The following is a 10,973-nucleotide window of genomic DNA, read 5'->3' on the forward strand; positions in this document are numbered from 1 at the left end:
TGTGAGCTTGTAGAGCTGCTATTTTTGAAAAGTCGTGAAAATGTGTGCAAATCTTTGAATATATGTATTTTTTAAGCAAACATTTGTAACTCAAATTTTGCTTTTGGGGGGTCCCTGGAACTAAATATTTTGAGATAGCATACATATCATTTTGGGGGTCCTTCACATGAAAAGGTTTGAGCACCACTGACATAGAAACCTATTTTTTATTTTTATTTCTCAAAAATAGCAGATCTACAAGCTTGCAGCGCGGCACCAAGTGCCGCGCTGTGAACTTGTATATCTGCAATTTTTTCAATGGTTAAAGCACCCAGTGCCCAGACGTTGGTGCGACACCCCTGTGTCTACATGTGCGTGTGCATGTGTGGCTGTGTGTGCGTCTTGACCTTTACTCTACAGAGGCCAGGAAGTTCAGTGGCGGACCTGTTTTTGAACAACAAGGGAAGACATTTCTCTCTCTCTCTCTCTCTCTCCCTCTCTCTCTCTCTCTCTCTCTCCCACTCTGCCTGTGCCCTGGAAAGCCCAGCTTGCTGCCGCCCTCAACCTGATTAGCATGATTGCCACAGATGATTTCCTTTCCTCCTAACGCCGGTCACTAATATTATTTCACTGCCTAATAGTCTGACAAAGTATGGCCCGGGAGGAGAGCTACAGTAATATGGTTTTCCTTTGCTTCAGTTCAGTGTTTTTGTCTCTGTCAAAGCTAGCTCTGGTCCATAGCGTTAGTGGAGTTCTCCCTAACGCTATGTTCCTCTACCTCCGTATTCCTTGGCAAAACCGGAACACCCCGCCGTCTGGTCCAAAAATAACAAAAACTGTTTCGCCCCTCATCAAACCAAAGGTATCAGTGGACAGTTGAAAGCTTACTCTACTTAGTGGACGAGGTCTGACCCCCCCACCACACGATTAAAATACATTTCTAGGGCAAAAGTAAGCAATTTACCCCGAGTGAGAGGACATTATGCTCTCATAATGTCCGCAGTGAGGGTGTTATCGGACGAGGCGCAGCCGAGTCCGATAACACACTCACTCAGGACATTATGAGAGCATAATGTCCGACCCCGAGTGGTAAATAGCTTTTCTACCACTTTTTCCCGTATACATGAAAGAAAACACATAGTTGTAACTTGCAAGGATCTTAAGTTACAATCATTATTGCCTATAAAACTTCCGCGAGACAGCAGATAGTTCCACCAACAACATCTTCTACTCACCAACAGATGGCGCCAACTCCATACTAATCCATGCGTCTAGCTTACAGCTAAGCTAACGTCAGTTAAAAGCACCGTTCCGGCCGTAAATAGAGGCTGTTCGCTTCCAGAAAGGCATAGGTTCAGAGAAAAGGGGCTTTAAAGTTGGCGGATTGCATTGGATCCAAATAAATCGGCGACGATAGTACGCACGTTAGTAAACATAGGACCGCTGCGACCTTCATTTGTTGGTTGGGGGACTACCTCCTGAAGTCCCCGGATGTACACTGAGGCGCATTGATCTCGGACACACAACTTTGCGGCAGTTGTCCTCTCATAACCTCCGGAATTTAGCCAATCAGAATCCAGTATTTGAACACGTGACTCGAAAAAGTGGTAGAATGAAAAATATTCCACCGGATGGAGACGCTCTTCCAGGTTTTTACGAAACAGCGCTTCCAACGTCGCAGAGTTGAATAACATCCAGTGAGACTAATGCTCAGTGTAATTCGGTCCTCTGACCTGCGCGGCAGTAGTGAGTTGGCACCTTGATGGCGACGACAAATAGTGAAAAACGAGAAGAAATGGAGTCTCCATCCGGTAGAATATTTTTCATTTTGCCCTAGAAATGTATTTTAATCGTGTGGTGGGGGGCTCAGCCCGCATCCACTAAGTAGAGTAAGCTATCAACTGTCCACTGATACCTTTGGTTTGATGAGGGGCGAAACAGTTTTTGTTATTTTCGGACCAGACGGCGGGGTTTTCCGGTTTTGCCAAGGAATACGGAGCTAGAGGAACATAGCGTTAGGGAGAACTCCACTAACGCTATGGACCAGAGCTATGTCAAAGCCTGCTTTAGTGAGTGAGAGACAGACGGAAAGAAAGAAGGGGGGGGGGGGGGGGGGGAGAAAACAACTGGAAGCCAGAAAAAGAAAGAGAAAGGAATACAGAGTTAATAGCTCAATTTAGCATAGCTAGGTTTAGATTCAAGTCATTCCTGTTTGGAACTTGATGGGCCTAAATTACCCCAACGTTCAGGAAATGCCTCTCTGACTGTGCAGCACGGCCATTTTTTCCCTCCCTGCCAACGGACACAGCCCTGCCACACTACACAGCTTCTGTTTGCTGGTACAGGGAATGAGCCGATGCCACTTAGCAATATCCTCGGCACCAGACAGTGAAACAGGCTGCAGCCTGGCCAGTGAGCGAGCGTCCCACAGGAAGTGGGGAACGCTCAGTGGAATGCTACTGTATGTTGCATGCATGTAGCTTTGAATTTTAAGTAATATTCTAAGATAATTTGGTTATAGAGCCCTAAACCCCCAGCCCTGTGCTATTGTGCTAATATCTGAGGTCTGCCATCGGCAGTTATACAGTTCAATAAAGAAGGCTCACGTTGTTACAAAATGATTTATTACAGATTGAATAATGAAATATATTGTGGCGATTAGACTCCATTAACATTAAACATGATTATAGTTTAAATAACATTATACATATAGATTAGATTTTAATAGGGAGAGCCCCCATGGAGTCTAGACGCTGGTGGTGGCAGTGCAGGTGAACCTCCGTCTTAACTCTTGACAAAGGAGACTAGGTGGAGTTGGGGATGGAGGTGGGTTGCTTGTGGCATGCTGAAAAGAGAATGACAAGGTTTAGAGGCAGTGGAGATATTTAAAGGTGGAGTCCAATCGCCTGATTGGCTGGCTGCAGATTGGCTAGAAGTGCACACACACCCTTTGAGCTGAGAGTAACAACTTAGATATTTTTATTGAACTTACGCTATAAGCTACATTATATGCATTTTGTTGTGAATTTTAGTAAACCCTCGATGTGAAGATTTTCGATGAAGACTTTTTCCTCTGGCTGGTGAATGACGATTAAGTTGAGCTGTCAGCTCAGAGACCAAGATGACACCAGGCAGTAGTTTATTAAAGTTGATCAAATACATATTCTACCACTTGTTGTGGTCACATGTTCAGATTCTGGATTCTGATTGGCTTAAAACAGTGGTAAATCAGTCAACAAAACCTTGACTTGGCTCATGGATGGACCCATTTCCAAGATCAATGCGCCTCCCAAACAACCAGATTCGGAACACCTTTACCGACCCAGCCCACTATAAGCATATATCAGTCAACATGTCAATTCAGTCCACGGCAAATATCAGGAGGTAGTGAGAACAATGACAGACTTCATTGTTAACTTTGATTTGCTGGGTGGGATAGAAATTGGGGAGAAAGAGTTAATGACAGACTTCATTGTTAACTTTGATTTGCTGGGTGGCTTAAGCTTGACGAGTGGTTGGAACAAGATGAAGAACACAATGTAGATAAACTAAGACATATAGAAATCGGGGAGAAAGAGTTGGATGAGCTGGAGTTGTGTCTCTGGAAAACTATTTCAATAACTGCACCTTTTCAGGAAGTGTGTCAATAACTGTGAATCGACATTATGACAAGTAGCCTAGGTTATGATTTCTTTTTTGTTTTATTTGTTTGTTTTTCGCCAGTGAATGAGGCTGCAATCATTGTTGTTTATGGGACTATATGCTGTGGCGGAAGTATATGTGTATTCTGAAACAATTAATGATTGTAACTAAATATTGCAAGTTACAACTGTGTTTTCTTTCATTTATATGGTAGAAGTGGTAGAAAAGCAATTTATCATTCGAGGGTCGTGGGTTGTTCGCCGAGTGCCAAGCAACCCTGAAACAGTGGTAAATCAGCCAACAACCCACTCCCTCTCATGGTAAATGGCTTACGTATTTTACGTACAAAAATAAATGCATTGGGTTCTTCCTTGGTAGTCAGGGACCCACAAGCCCAAAAGCTCAAGGAATAGGGTTGAACCTGTGATGTCATGCTGTACTTTTTATTTCTGTTTTATCTGTTAGTTTGGTCATTAAGGTCCACAGTATGAGAGGCCTGCTCTGCCAGAAACATCTCGAAAAAAGGTTATGGCCATTTTTATATTCACTGTCCCATTGACTATACTATACAGGAAAAGAAAAATATTAAAAAAAGAAAAAACATCTTCTTTAAGTAGCATGTGAGGGGTCAAACTAGGGGTTCTTCATGATTCTGAATCCATTGCAAGCATTTCTTTTTCATGAAAAACATTCCTTGGGCTAAATTTCGGCCCCCCAAAATTGTGAAAAATGATGAGTCATCAAAGAAATATCACTTTTCACAGTTTTGGGGGGCTGAAATTTTGCCCTAGGAATGTTTTTCATGCACTGATGGGCAAAAACATGATAATCTATTGGCCTGTTAGCCTGGCGGAGATAATAGCCAGCAATGGAACACACCCACATCACAGTCTTTGAGGTTACAGGCTGCAGTTGACTATTTTTCCGTCTTGATTCATGGTACATTAGGCCTATATTCTGATTGGAATCTGCAGCCCTCAGCATCCAGTTAACTTAGCAGTGTAATTCACTGTTCATGACATGTACACACATGGGTGTCACACCAAATTCTGGGCCCTGGGTACAAGGATTCACTTCAGTTATTTTACGCTATAACTCAGATATACAAGCTCACAGCGCGGCACCGACTGTGAGCTTGTAGATCTTCTATTTTTGAAAAAAAATTGAAAATGTGTGCATTTTTTACAAATATATACAAACTTTTTCATGTGAAGGACCCCCAAAATGACATGCATTTGGCCACGGACCCACATCTCAAAATATTTAGTTCCAGGGACCCAACCGAAAGCAAAACTTTAGTTACAAATGTTCGCTTAAAAAATACAAATATTCAAAGATTTGCACACATTTTCACGACTTTTAAAAGATAGCAGATCTACAAGCTCGCTCGTATATATCTGCTATTTTTCAATAGCTAAAGTATAAAATAATGAAGGCTCCTCCACCTTGGGCCCTAGTAACTCAGTCCCACCTTTTCCCCCCTTGTGACGCCTCTGCTTACAACCTAAGCTCAGCGGTGTAATTCACTGTTCCTGACATGTACACAGGGTTCACTGAGAGCTCGTGCAGCATGCAGCGTCTTGTTTTGGCCTTCTCTTCGGCTTTTCTTTTTTGTATCCGTCTGCCTATTTATTTGTGCTGGTGGTGGGGAGGGAGGGAGGGAGAGAGTGATGGATGACAGGAGGATTGAGGCCTGAGCTTGTGGAGGAGTGTGGATGAAATGCTCTAATATGACAACACTGTGTTATTCTTCGTCTCCAGTGGGCCTGCGTCACTGCCAGAGAATGATGCACTCTCTGCTGCAGGTAATCTTCACGTTCATAGACAAATCCTGCTGTCTGTTCTTTTGCTTTTTGGCGTCGGTTGAGCTGTGAACATCTGAAGTCTATTTCGAACATCAGACGTCGACAGTAGCTGTATGTGTCTCTGTGTGTCTCTCTCTCTCTCTCTCTCTCACACACACACACACACACGCACACACACACACACACGCGCGCGCGCGCACACACACACACACACACACACACACACACACACACACACACACACACACACACACGCACACACGCACAGTTATCTCATGTAATTTATTGTTTGTAAATTACTTCACTAGAGAAACATAAATCAGTTCTGTCCATAAAACAAGAATGGACAGCTTTTCATGGGGAAGAAAACAGAGATCTCTCTCTCTCTCTCTCTCTCTCTCGCTGCCTGTCTTTCTGTCGTTTCTTGTTCTCTCACACACACTCAAAAACAAACAGACAATTACATGATGTAATTTATTTTTTTGGGGAAAATACATAGCGAAAGAAAACTGCTCTCTCTCTCGTTCTCTCTCTCTCTCTCACACACACACACACACACACACACACACACACACACACACACACACACACACACACACACACACACACACACACACACACACACACACACACACACACACACACACACACACACACACACACACAGCAGGTGGGGGAGCTATTGATAAAGCACTATAAACACTCCTGTCCATTGTGTGTTACTGTGGGTAGTAATTATGCATGGCTATTTCTCCAGCACCCTGCAGCCTCTGCTGAATATGAAGGGTGGCCCCTGGGCTCCTGCAGGCACGCTTAGGACAGTGGTTTTCAAACTTTAATGCCCAAGGCACACCAATGGGTGAGTAAACATGTCATGTTTCAATTATTTTTTTAATGAGCAATTTGGAAAACAAAAACATACATATTCATCTTCAAGATGTGCTCAGTACTTTTCCCCCCAAACAAACATAAGACACACACAAAAGAAAAAATACAAATAAGGTACAATAAACTAAGCACACAGAACCCAGAATATTTTAATCTCTTATCATCCATCTAATTACCAGTATCCCCATCATTTAAGCTTAAGAGTACGACTGAATACTGTAGATACGATTATGTACAAATCCTGGGATGTGGGGCCAAACCATGGGCATATTACAGCACTCTATAGTGAACAATGAATGTACTGCAGTCTATGTGGCAATGCCATATTCCCCAAAACTCCTAGCAGTTTCAGTGCAGGCACGGTCTTGTCTGTTCAAAATAAAATGTCATGCAAAATATTATATTAATATCTGTGCCAATAAAAAGAACCCAAAGGCTATATAAAATGTACAATTAATATTCATTATTACTGCTAACGTGGCAATGCCATATTCAGAGATCATCCTATCGCAGTTGCCTGCAAGCTCTTTTCAAACGTCATCTGATCATTACAGACTACAACACAATTCCCTTCTGCTTGGAAAAAGGCCTAGACTAGAGGGTAGGGCCGAAAACCAAAAATAGCATATATCATCCAGGACAATGTTTTACAACGAGTTTATTTGGACAGAACAGTGCGTAACTGCGTATTAATGGACAATAATGTAGATAACGTAGTGTACTTGATAATATGTCACGTCAGTATCATATTACAGTAGCCCGTTTGTCACTTTCACAAATCATATGCTGTATATTAGCATTTTTTATGGTGTACCTATATCTATTCTGCATCTAGCTTGAGGCATATCTATTCTGCATCTAGCATGAGGCAACATGTTTAACCAGCTCTGTGTGTGTGTGTGTGTGTGGTGTGTGTGTGTGTTGTGTGTGTGTGTGTGTGTGTGTGTGTGTGTGTGTGTGTGTGTGTGTGCAGGCGGGCGGGGGGGGGGGGGGGTCGGTTGTCTGGCCCTGTTACAGATTTTGTCCAAAAATCATGCAGATCGGTACACAGTATCTCTGTAGCCTTTAAACGAAACGGGTATTTCTCTTACATTGATGCTCCTACATATTATCATGCAAGCACCAGTTAAAGTTACTTTCCATCCCTCATATACTGTGTGCACAGTGCACATCCCATAACCCACCCACTGCACATCATTTCGGAGCTCATATCTTTGAACGGGTAAGGGCTAGTTACAGTAAAAGCAAGTACTCCAGTACTTTAACTCAAGTTCAAATTTGACTGAGAAACCTTCAGTTAGCTGAGTAATGTTTGACCAGGAGTATATACTTTGACTTCAGGTACTGGGGCTGAGTACTTTGTCCACCTTCCTCCCCTGAGGGGCCCCCCTTTAGAGTTAATCTGGCCACGTGTTAACCTGAGCTCTAATGGCAGGCTGCTGCTTGGTCCTAAGCTGAACCCTGGTCAACAGATCTGACCTGCACGGCCACAGGGCTGGGAACACAGAGGAGAGGAGAGGGCTGCGGAATGGAGAGGGAGAGTAGGTGAAGAGAGGAAGGGTACGAGTGTGGAAGGGAAGGTAGAGAGATGGAACAATGGACAGACAAGTGAAGAGAAGAGAGCAGAGGTCTTCAATGTTTTCAGGCCAAGGACCCCTTAGCTGAGAGAGACATGAAGCAGGGACCCCCCTCTACATACATACATACATATTGTATAAATGTGTGATACATATTTTCATTTATTTCATAGATAGAACATAAACTTGTTTGACAGCACTGTCATCAGTCGGTTAGATCCGTGTTTTTTCAGACTTTTGACCACTTAAATGATCGTTACTTACTAAACTTGACCTTTTACTTTGTACTTTTTTACCTCTAAACCAAATCTATTTGCCGAACATAGCCGATCTACAAGCTCTCAATGCCTCGCGTTGCGAGGCGTTGAGAGCTTGTAGATCTGCTATTTTTGGCTAAAGTTTTCCTCAGAATTGGGATGCAAGGGTTCAAGCTGTTAATTTTAAAATAATTATCCTATCACACAAAGATTTGGCGGCCCCCCTGTAGTAACTCTGAGGACCCCCTATGGGTCCCGGACCCCCTGTTGAAGACCCCTGGACTAGAGGGAGGGAAGGCAGGAGGCTTGAGGGGGTGAAATAATTAACAATGAGAGAGGAGGAATGGAGGAAAATAAATTGTGAGGAAAGTGAAGTCCAACATTCCAAACCACACCAGATAGAAGATAGATAGAATAGTCCCCACTCCTTGGGTGTTTTTTGTTGTTGTCAATGTATATTTGCAAATAATACACAAATTTCTTATATTGTGTGGAATTTGTCCTCTGCATTTATCCATCCTATAACTGCTAGTAGCAGTGAGCGCTCAGGAGCAATTAGGGGTTTAGAGTCTTGCTCAGGGACACACATCAACACATTGCTGGCCTGGCCTGGAATCCAACCTGGGACAACCAGGGCCTCTGGTTGTAACGTGGTTCCGTTTGACTAGGAATAGAGGGTTTAAGAGGTTAAGGTGCGTGGAGAGTAGAAGAATAAAAGGCTGGGAAGGGGTTGACAGAGAGGGAAGGGCAGAGTGATAAAACACAAGGATGGGAGGTGAATTGAGAGCCAGAGGAGGGAGAGAGGAGACAGCATCTGTCAGCCCTTAATTATTAACAATGGCCTTTGTGTGTTGAAATAACACTTACACAAGTCCAGATTACCTCAAAAATATTTATTTCTTATGCATTTGGAACTCATGCTGAGTGAAGTGTAGAGGGAGAATGATTGAAGGAAGCTCGTTTAACCACTTAGTAAAACATACTTGGTTGAGTATAGTCCCTTAAGGCTAGTGACCTTTCTGTTTTCGCTCTACATTAAATATCTTAGCTGATCTACAAGCTTTGCGCCGTGTGTACAATGCGTCGTCTTGCTGCGCGTTGTGAGCTTAGCAGATCTGCTATTTTCTGCTTAGGTTTCATGCATAGGCAGGTTCCCAGGGTGTCTGTGGAGGCAGCAGCAACAGCTTATTATCAGATGTGAACCCATGTCGTGCTTCATCAGACAGGGAGCCAAAGGGGGGCGTCCTGCTCAAGACAGTTCATCCGCTTTCTGACTACAAACACTGAACTACCGCTGCTTCCCAATCGTGGTAAACACTTCCCCTCTGAGCACATTTTCCTTTTCTACGAGACAGAAACAGAGAGTCCTACACTGAAAGTACTGTCAGAAAGACTTAGCGCTACTCAACTCAATTACAGTAATTGCATTTTAAACATTTTTGGGTGGATTTGGATGCGGGGCCGGGGGAGGGGGGATGAAAGGGGTCTGTCTGGCTGGAGTTGTTTACCAGCACTAAAGAGACCCTGTGTGCTCCGGCATGAGGCGAGGAACGTGGTTTGGGTGTAATTAAAAAGGCATTTGTGGAGGACAGCTTGTCTTTCACTGGCTCAGCTATATATGTATCCCCCCCCCCCCCCCCCCCCCCCCCCCACACACACACACACACACACACACACACACACACTCAAACACTGCTCCCTCATGGAGGCTGCGGAGGCAGGGAGGATTGAAGGTGCCATTTGATTTTGGTCAATCCTCCATCAGTGGATCGCTGTTTGTGTGTGTGTGTGTGTGTGTGTGTGTGTGTGTGTGTGTGTGTGTGTGTGTGCGTGCGTGCGTGTGTGCGTGTGTGCGTGTGCGCGTGTGCGTGTGTGTGTGTGTGTGTGTGTGTGTGTCTCTCTCTCTCTCTCAATCTCTGCATTTTAAATTCTCTGTTGGTGACAGCATTAGATAAGAGTAGAGAGAAGAGAGAGCATCTATTGTGTCTGCAGTGGCAGCCATTGAGGAACTGAGGGAACAAGTTATACCAATTGACAACATTCCTCAGCCTAGATCACAGGCTCGGACACAGACATGCTATTCCTAGAGACGATGGACGTTGGCTCAGTCTTTTCGTGACATGGAAACATGTCCTGCTTCTCACTGACCTTATCAGGCTCATTATAAAAAACAGAAATTATTGTAAAAGTTGTGACTGCCACTGCAACCTTTAATCGCCATCAATGTACCCCTGCCTCTCTGACTCTCTGTCTCTCTATCTTCGGATCAGAGGTAGAAGCTACTAATAGCTCTTATCTGTTGATCTTATCTGTTAACCTTTCTCATTGACCCTCCCCTGCCATTACTCACCATCAGGACAACAGCACAGCTTCAGCTGACAATGCCTTCAGTCTGTCGGTGAAACCAGTGAAACCAGTGACCTGCCAACACTGAAATGCGGGTCAATTTTCACACTAATTAACCACATGAACCCTAGTGTCCCTATTCTGGGCATGTCGTAATAGGCAAGCATTCCATATACTGTAGGCAAACATTCAGCAAAAAGTGCAAATCTTCAAGCTTGTAGATGGGCTATTTAAGGTGAAGAGATGGTGTAGACTGGGTTAGTACAGACAAGTACAGATCCCAGGCCCAGGGGCACCATGGTCAACAAAGTATAGAGGGTTTAAGTGGTTAAACCCTCAACCTACCTACACTGTCAAATGCGGCTCCATTTATAGGATCCATTTAAATATATTTAAATTGAGACTCAAGATTTTGCAACAGCACACGTCTTTCTCTTAAGTTTTGCTAAAGGTATTGAATGTTCCCTCCTCATTGTTAT

This window comes from Nannobrachium achirus (genome assembly GCF_963921795.1).
Source record: "Nannobrachium achirus genome assembly, chromosome: 22".
Classification (NCBI taxonomy): domain Eukaryota; kingdom Metazoa; phylum Chordata; class Actinopteri; order Myctophiformes; family Myctophidae; genus Nannobrachium; species Nannobrachium achirus.